This window comes from Marmota flaviventris, chromosome 2 (genome assembly GCF_047511675.1).
Source record: "Marmota flaviventris isolate mMarFla1 chromosome 2, mMarFla1.hap1, whole genome shotgun sequence".
Lineage (NCBI taxonomy): Eukaryota > Metazoa > Chordata > Mammalia > Rodentia > Sciuridae > Marmota > Marmota flaviventris.
This window is the reverse complement of record NC_092499.1, coordinates 166359127-166369125: the sequence shown is the minus strand read 5'-3', so window position 1 is coordinate 166369125 and position 9999 is coordinate 166359127. Positions and strand designations below refer to the sequence as shown.

At 38.0% G+C, this 9999-nt stretch overlaps 1 pseudogene; it reads right to left on the bottom strand.

The window, feature by feature from the left end:
- Nucleotides 1-8645: 8645 nt before the first annotated feature.
- On the bottom strand, nt 8646-9395 carry LOC114106879 (ferritin heavy chain pseudogene; annotated as a pseudogene).
- Nucleotides 9396-9999: the final 604 nt, after the last annotated feature.

Genomic DNA, 9999 nt, shown 5'->3' with positions numbered 1-9999 from the left:
TTTTCCAACTCTGGGGATATTCTTGGGGATCAGTAGAACTGATGTCTTTTAAAGTTTATTTTTAAATTCAATAAATATAATAATGTTTAAATTAATGTTTTAAAATAAATTTGAGAGGCTCAGGATACTTATTTACCGGTCACATGGCAATCAGATTCATGTGCAAGGACCCTGTAACTCCCTCAGTTTCTCACTCAAGGGGACATAAGCCATCATCATGAGGTGTAGGCCATTATCTGGTATATGTTTTCAGTTTTACTCATTTATTGTTTAATTCATATCTAGGTAGGACTGATGGTTAGAGAGCAGGACAAAGACATGCTAATTTGGAAAATTAATGAGATGCATAGAAATCCCATGAAGATTGCCTTCACCAGGCATGTGGGCTGCAGTCCTCTAATTAATTTCTTACAGATCATGGGTAACTTTCCATGGCATGCCAGGAGCCAATGCTTAAAAGGAAAAATGTAGCAATGATTATTATATCCAATTTGTCATATCAGTTATTGAAATAAAACTAACCACATTTATATCATGTAATTTGGAAAGAGAGTCTTTTAAAAATGAGTCAGAATCCTACTCTTCTAAATCAATCTTTGAGTATCAGTAAATATAGGATATCAGTAATTATAAAAATAAATCATTTTAATGCAAAATATAAAAATTTCAAATATCAGTTTATTAATGCATTTAATGCAAAATATAAAAATTTCAAATATCAGTTCATCAAATATCAGTTCATTTCAAATATCAGTCATGTCTATATTGAATGCTGTGATATGATATCTCAAACTACAGTTTTATATTTTTACTATCAAAACTAGTTGTTATGTATCTTTAAAAATTAAAGTGATTCAGCATCTCATAGTAAATGAGGAAATTAAAAAATATGATTTTACATATGCATAATTATTAAATACTTTAAATGAAATATGTATGTACATATTATATACATTATCTGGTATATAATATGTACATATGCACACACACATAGTATATTTGTATGTGAATTGTGATTTTTTTTTCTCTAATTTGGTCTTGAGGTTTCTCTGTACAGTGACTTCAAACTCTGTCTCTGATGGAAATCCAAGGGATTTGGTCCTGGATGTTTACAGTGTGCATTTCATGAGAGATTTGTTTATCTGTTGGATGACTAATGTCTAAGTGTCTGATCCATAATCAGGTGTCCTTCTCACAGAAAACTTGTTTATACTGGTAGGTGCCCTAAGGGCTCTCATCTGACCTCTGTCCTATTTATTCCTACCAACAGAGCCAGTCTCTAGAAGAATCCAAACCAGTAAAGACATTAGGTTTGGATGTGTCAATTAGGTGAGACAAGGAGACAATACAAGGCACATGAAATAAAAAGAAGCGGTATGTTACTTACAGATCTCTCAGTGAAGAGTGGTAATGACCAGGACCGACAGAATGATCAAAGGGGTGCACTTTGCTCAAACACCAGGTGGGGGCAAGAGAGTGAGAGAAACCAGGGGCCAAAGCATTTAATGGATCCAGGGAATGACCCAAGTAGTCTTCCCTTGGGGAGTTCTAATTGGTGATCTTAGAGAAAGTGGACATGAATCCCAAGGGACCATGCTATGATTTATAAATGGTCACGATAGCATATCTATACAGTTTGTGCAGGGTATGGAAATTATTGTGGTGAGTCCAGTAAGATGTATCTATGCTTTCCATATGGAGGTGGTTGTCAGGAGGTAATTGTATCTGAATGGACCACACATAGAAAGAGTCAGCAAAGTTGAAAATCCTGTCAAGGGTGACTAAGCTCTTCTTTTTCTGTGAGACAGCCTTATACTCAAAATGTATGCTAAGACAACCTAGAATTACAAATATTGACTACAATATATATTTGTATATATGTATATAGTTAAAAGGGAAAATTCTGTAGGCCAATTATACCAACTAGAGTTTATTTGAGCAAAGAAAAACATAGCAAAGCAAACAAAACAAAACAAAACAAACAATGCAAGGATCAAGCGGCTCCTAGAACCAGAGCAAGTTATGAAGACTCCAACCAACAATGCAATCAGGCAGCATTTATAGAAAAATGGAAATGAGGCATAGAAAACAACTGAATTGGCCACAGCTTAGTCAATCAACCAGGCAGTTAGTTATAGCATAATTAGTTAATTGGCAACAGGCCAGCTTTAGCTAACCAAAGTCCACTTAATATGATGAAATCCCTTGTTGGTCTGGTCTGTTGGGCCAAGCCCAGTCCAAATTCATGCCCTTTTACAAATTTTATTTAAATATACCCCCACACAAATATATTATAAGTTACCTAATTGGTATTTTACTTAATGTTTCTCCAGCACAAATGCATAAGGGCAAATACAGCTCTGTGGGTAACAGAGGGAACTGAGGTGGAATAGCAAAGATGCAACTAAGAAATCCTGCTATGCTGATTGGTGTGTAGGTCAAGGGCTGCTGGGTGTTTTCTCAAATTTTGGAACATATATTCTATCAGCTTGACAGTATATCAGCCCCTGGCCATTGACAGGGGATGGATGAGCCATTTGCCAAATTAACCACAGCATCAGCAGGATCCAGACTGACTACCCCTTCCCAGCCTCTGTGTGCTCTGCCTGGGCATCTCTTGCTCCCTGTGTGTCATAACAATGCAATGCATCTCTTCCTCATTTCTGAAATAACCTTTTCTTAGCAAATCCTTTCATATGGTGGACTCTTTGGGAATTGTGGGTAAAGCTAATTTGTCAGGCATGATTCTTATTAGAATTTATTCACCGTAAATCGACTTCTGATGATCTTGCACCAATTCAAGGGAGAAGTGCCGAAATTTTTCAGAGGTTAAATGGAACAAAAAATAATGAAGGCCATCCTCTTGATTTTTTACCAAAGGACTGATGGAAGTCTAGAGTGTCAATCTATTTTGAAGTTCCCAAGGAGCCATTTTAAACTAATTAATACAATAAGATTTTATCCAGATGTGGTCACATCTTCATATATAGAACTAACTCCACATGCTTTATAGCTAAGCACTTGTATTAACTGCCAGTCCTTATTCACCATGGACTTGCTTTCTGAACCCCTTCTGTAGTGGGTCTGGTTTCTTTTTTAAGCAGGGGGTACAGAGGAGTCATTGGTTTCCCCAGCTTCTCATGAAGTTGTAAAGAATTATTACAGAGGGTTCATTGTTGGAACCTGATTCAACTCTCTTGGTAGAACTGTGTGTTCTGGATGCGTACCAGAAATTCCCAAATAACAATAAATGTACCTTCCTTAGGTTCATAGTCTGAGCTAGTGAACTGCCAGGAACAATTATAGGTAAATCTTTTCTTAGGGAGGTCAGACTTTCACATATAAAAACAGTCTTATATGGTTTTTGTTGTTAGAAAGTTCTTATTTCTGAATTAGATTTTATATCTGTTGAGGGACTAGGCTCTATTTTATTCTTCATTCTGATACATATTTATATTAGGAATATATACAAATTTATTAATGGGAATAATGAAGGAATAAATAGATATGTTCATAATTAGAGGAAGTGACTTCTCATGCCTATGTGTTAGTTATCTGGACAGAATTCCAGAAGCACCCAGGATATCGGAATAAAGATTTAGACTGGTACATAACTTAGAGTACTTTAGGTAAGGTCAGAATAGAAGCCAACCCCTTGGGGCCATGAAAAAAAATCAGCTTTGTGGACGTTGTACCATGCACTCTATGCAGAGCCTCTGCCAGAGTGCCCAATGCATAGTGACAACTTGGGATATGTTTATTGGGGGTTTCCCTTGGGGTATGCATTTTGTTTGGTGCTTTTTATTAAACTGGTTTAATTTTCAGCACAATTCTACAGCATTGTGCTGAAATGCTACTATTCTCACCATATTGCAGAGGAAGCAACTGAGAAACAGAGAGGGTAAGTTACTTGCCCAAGGTCACATATCCAGGAGCTGGGACTTCATCTAACTATTAAGCTATTTTGCCTCTTTATTAGCCATTATCATTAGTTAATGCCTATTAGCTATTGCTATTAGCCATTACTACCATGTGTTAATCATACCATGTAATGCTCCATACTTCTTCTCTGCACCACCCTCAAATGCTAGTTATTAGTAATTGTATTAGAGTTAATACTCTAATAATTATGATTGTACAGTTTAAAAGTGTCTCACATCTGGAATTTGGGCTACGAGAGCTTAGATTATTTTTCTTCCATTTTCTGTGTATTGAAACTAGTTAATTTGCCTTTCTTAATTTGGCATTCTCATCTAGAAAATGAGATTTGTTAGCTTTTTGTTGCTGTGACCAAAATACCAGACAGAAACAAATTGGAGGAGGAAAAGGTTATTTTGGCTAACAGTTGGAGAGGTTTCAGTTCATGGTCAACTGACTCCATCATCTTGGGCCTGAGATGAGGCAGAACACCACTGTGAAAGGACATGGCAGAGGAAAGAGACCCAGATCATGCCTGCCAGGAAGCAGAGAGAGAGAGGCAGAGACCTGAGAGAAGGTAAATCCTTCTAGGTTTCTGTCCCAGTGACCTACTTCTTCCAACTAGATCCTACCTCCAGGAGTCCATTCAGCATCCAGTGGATTAAACCATCAAATAGGTTAATCCACTGATGAGGTCAGAGCCCTCACCTAAAAGCCCCACCTCTCATTGAAATTTGCTGCATTGGAGAGCATGCTTTCAACATGAGACTTTTAATTTGTAGAGATGTTGAACAGTTTTTCATGTAATTGTTGATCGATTGTATATCTTCTTCTGGGAAGTGTCTGTTCAGGTCCTTAGCCCATTTATTGATTGGGTTGTTTGGGGTTTTTTTTGGTATTAAGTTTTTGAGTTCTTTCTATATCTTGGAGATTAGTGCTCTATCTGATGTGTGCATGATAAAAATTTGCTCCAATACCGAAGACTCTCTTTTTACCTCAATGATTGTGTCTTTTGCTGAGAAAAAGATTTTTAGTTTGAATCCATCCATTTATTGATTTTTATTTTACTTATTGTGCTTTAGGAGTGTTGTTAAGGAAGTCAGGGCCTAATGCAACATGATGAAGATTTGGATCTACCTTTTTTTTCTTTTAGGTTCAGGATCTCTGGTCTAAATCCTAGGTTCTTGGTCTACTTTGATTTGAGTTTTGTGCATGGTGAGAGATAGAGGTTTAATTTCATTTTTCCACATATGTTTTTCCAGTTTTCCCAGCACCAATGTTGAAGAGGCTATCCTTTCTCTGATGTATGTTTTTAACATCTTTGTCTAGTATGATATATGTATATATGTTGGTCTCTGTGTCTTCTATTCTGTACCTTTGGTCTACATGTCTATTTTGGTGCCATGAGACTTTGGTGGATGTTCCAAAGTCAAACCATAGAGGGTCATACTACTATTTGTGTGTGTGTGTGTGTTGTGGGGAGTACCAGGAATTTAACTCGGGAGCATTTGACAATTGAGCCACATTCGCAGATCCTTTGGTATTTGATTTAGAGAGTTGTTTAGTGCCTCACTTTTGCTGAGACTGGCTTTAAACTCACAATCTTCTTACCTCAGCCACCGAGCCACTAGAATTATAGATGTGCACCAGTGCGCGTGGCACTATTATTTTGAACATAGTTGTAATCCTCTTCTTGGCCATACAATATGATTTCCCTTCATCTACTGAAGGTGACCATTTGACTCACATTTGGTCAAAGAAATGTGAGTAGAAGTGATTAGTGTAACTTATAAGCAGATGTTTCAAGAACCAGTGAGTGACATCCTTTGTCCAATCATAATGGAGTCCGGAGTCCCTGAGTGACTACCTTGAGCAGAGTTATCAGATAGCCCATGATGGGAATGTAGTGTGAGCAACAAATGAATCTTAGTTTAATCACTTGAGATTTTTGCAGCATAATCTACCCATCATGATCTAGTTGCTTTATAACCCAATCAATAAACATTGGTTAAGTTACACTTAGAACAAGGAACTCCATAATGACATTGTGCAGCTAATAGTATACTATAGATTGACCTGCTGCTTTTCTCCATGTCATCCTCATTCAGGGACCTACACTGACAAAGGAGCTGCCAGTTTGACACTTCCTGGTTTCCATGGCAAACCAAGTGAGAGCTCATAAAATTTCTGCAGGCAACTAAGGCATGCCACTGTTGCCCACATCTTGAGAAACCCACCTAACTGAAAGAGTGCAGGGAACAATTCTACCTCTACTTAAGAGAATTAGAGGTACTCGGTCAACAGTACTGATACATGACTTACAAATCTTTCTTCCTTTCCCCTATGTGTGTCATCCAATGCATATATTATCTATATTGCCAATTTAAAATTAGTAGTTACATATAAATATCTAAAGAATGAAAAATAATGTCAGCAATTGACATCTTAGTTCCAGGCTTAAAAACATTTAATAAAATCTGTTCAGATGAAATGTTTTGGGGGACTTAGAGAACTTCTCTTATTGAAAAGGAGACTATGGTCTCTATCTTCTCAAATGTTTAGTTACCAGAGTACTTTTGGAAATATTAAACTTTGGCATTCTCCACTTCTAGTTCAAGGACATTCAGAGGGATATCAATAGAACTTGTTTTTCCACCTCTCCCCATTTCACTCTTCTTTATTGTAGCTTATCCAAGAAATGCTCACTGTGGTTGTAATATAAAGCAAGTTATAATCATTTTCTGCATTGCCTACTATGTATACCTCATTTCCATTCTGCAAAGAAATTACTGTATATATTATTAAATACGCAAAATTGAACAATTAAACTTTGGCTTGATTTCAAATCTGAACCTTATTTATGTATGCTCAAACTTCTTAGTTTTACATGCCACATGGATACTACTGCTTTGATTAAAACAAACAAACAAAAAGACTTAGAGAAATAGAGAAGCACTGCATCTTATACCATTGCTATGATTTTTCATTTTGATAATAAATCCCTCCAGTATCTGAATGAGTTGCCATTATATAATCACTGATCTGGAACTTTGGATAATGTCACTGTGATGCCTACATGCAGATCTCTAAACCAGTTGAAGGCCTACCAGCTTGCTTTTATAGAAAATTGGATTCTGTTACCTAGAAAATACCAGGGACAAACAGAATTTGAGATCAATGCAAATTAATGACATATTGCTTCATACAGATGAAGAGAAGAAATGTTGCCTCTTGGGGTTAATCATGACCTTTCTAAGGACCAGTCTCTTGTTTTGAAATCCAACTCCAGTATTTCTTGTCTGTGAGACAGATGCAGTTTAAGCAGCTCAGCTGCATATAGTGACAAAGGCAGGTGTATGATGAAGTTTTGTAGCTTTTGAGTTGATGAAGGGGAAAAAAGTCTATTAAGCTATTTGTCGGGGTTTCAATTTTTCTAAGACTTTAATGACAGAAATATCTACAGATAACTCCCAACAAATCTCTGGCATGGAGTTCACAAATGGACTCACATGTGTAGCCACTGAAAGTTTCACTCTTGACACTGCTGCTGGGAAGCTCAGAGTCTAATCTGTGGCACAGCTTAGACATTTTTGCAGAACTTAGAACATTTAGGGGTACTGGGCAGCCATTTTTTTTGCTTTCACTAACCACACACTGTCTTTTAAAATTACTTTAGTGCTTTATATAGAAAAAAAAAGCAAGGAATGAATGAATGCATGCATTAGTTCATTGGCTGAATGCCATTCATTAAAATTGCAGTGATGAGACAAAGACTTACAAGATATGAGAGAGTATTATGAGGCCAAAATATCTCATAAGCTGCAGGATACATAAACCTATAGTGATTGATGAGGTTGTTGAAATAGAATGTACTTGGATCAACTGGTGGCCAATCTCTGGGCTATTTTGAGTAAAAAATGCATTTTTTTTCAGGAAATATTAAGAAGTGTGCTGAAATCCTAAAGAACAAAGAAAAGATCAACTGATTTGGACTAAATAAATAATAAACCAGAAAAAAACCACATTGAAATATAAGTGGAAATTGTTTTTTGAGCATCAACATTGAAAGAAGTCAGTGAGTGCTTTATTGTGAGAAGCATGAAAAGTTATCAATATTAATAAATTCCTTGCATTTCTTAGGGGAGCCCACAATGAGTGAACTTCTGGTGCAGTCCAATCAACTTGCTTGGTTTATCAGCTGGTGTGGAAGAAAAAAGTTATATTATGGTCATAGGGTGTATGACATTCTGTATAAACTACAGTGTGGAAAGACAAGGAATATAGATTACTGTCCCTAGCTCATATGGCATTCAGAATGAAGCTCCTAGGGCTGTCTGACTAGTAATCTACTGGTTATGGATAGTGAATCCAGGGGGAATACAAAGGCACTCTAGACCATGCTCTTCAGAAATAGGAAATGGGCCAGAGGCTGTAATTGGTGACCAGTAGCTAAGTGGTGTATATATTTTGAATGGACCAAGTGCCCATGAATGGAATAAAAGGTGGTGTGTGTATGTGCATGAATACACACTCAGATCCATACCAATATGGAGTTGTGATTATGAAACATGGGTAGGCTTGTTTCTGAATCTCCTGTGATGATATGCATGCATGCCCAGGGTTCCAGAGATAGTATATCAAGTCTTGATGCAAACATTTTGTAGAGCTTTACATATATTAATTCATTTTTTAGCTTTGTGATGTTGCTACTATTATTATGATCACTCTTTTTTTTTTTTCTGGGTACCAAATTTCTTTATTTGAAGGAATGGTACAAATTAAAGAACATAAGTGGATGTTTTGGTACAACTTATAGAAAAGGTAAAGGTAACCCCAATATGCATGCACTGCCTTGGTGACCAGGGAAGTCACTTGCACGGCTATGGGAAAGTCAGGCTGAGGTTTAGCTCTCCTTATCACTGTCTCCCAGGGTGTGCTTGTCAAAGAGATACTCTGCCATGCCCGATTCTGGGGCTCCCATCTTGCGCAAGTTGGTTACATGGTCACCCAATTCTTTGATGGATTTCACCTGCTCATTCAGGTAATGAGTCTCAATGAAGTCACACAAGTGGGGGTCATTTTTGTCAGTGGCCAGTTTGTGCAGTTCCAGAAGTGACTGGTTCACACTTTTCTCCAAGTGCAAAGCACATTCCATGGCATTGAGCCCACTCTCCCAGTCATCACGGTCTGGTTTCTTGATATCCTGAAGGAAGATTCGGCCACCTCGTTGGTTCTGCAGCTTCATCAATTTCTCAGCATGTTCCCTCTCCTCATGAGATTGGTGAAGAAAATATTTGGCAAAGTTCTTCAAAGCCACATCATCACGGTCAAAGTAGTAAGACATGGACAGGTAGACATAGGAGGCGTAGAGCTCCAGGTTGATCTGGCGGTTGATGGCGGCCTCCGAGTCCTGGTGGTAGTTCTGGCGCACCTGCGAGGGGGACGTGGTAGCCATGGCAGGCGGCTGAGGAGAGGCGCGGCGCTGGAGCGGCGGCGGAGGCCTGGGGCGGTCCAAGGGCGCTGTGAAGAAGTGGCGAAGGGCTGCTGGCTCTGAGCGGCGGCCGGGGTGGGGGTCGAGCGCCGGGTTCGTCCAAGCACTGTTGAAGCAGGAAACTGCGGCAACTCTCGGTGAAGAAAGTCTCTATTATGATCACTCTTAAGGACAGGAAATTATTTTCTATATTTTTATTGGCACATTGTTTAGATTTAATAGTAGAACTTGTTACTACATATTTGTATTTGTATATATACATGGAAGAGCAATATAATTTGTTCAGTATTTCTCCTTTCCCTTTTCTTCCTCCTCTTTCTCTACTGGTCTCCCTTGTTTTTCATAAAATCCCCCCCCACACACCCCACCCGACCTCCTGCCTTTATCCTTTCTAGCTTCCATATGAAAAACACAGGACCCTTGAATTTCTGAGTTTGGTTTATTTCTTGTAACATAATGCTTTCATGTTCCATCCATTTTCCTGGAAATGACATATTTTATTTAGGAAAAGCAATTGAGACATAAAAACACTTGAATCACTTTCTCACAGTCTCTCAACTTCTAACTCCAATTCCTGGGATTCACAGGCG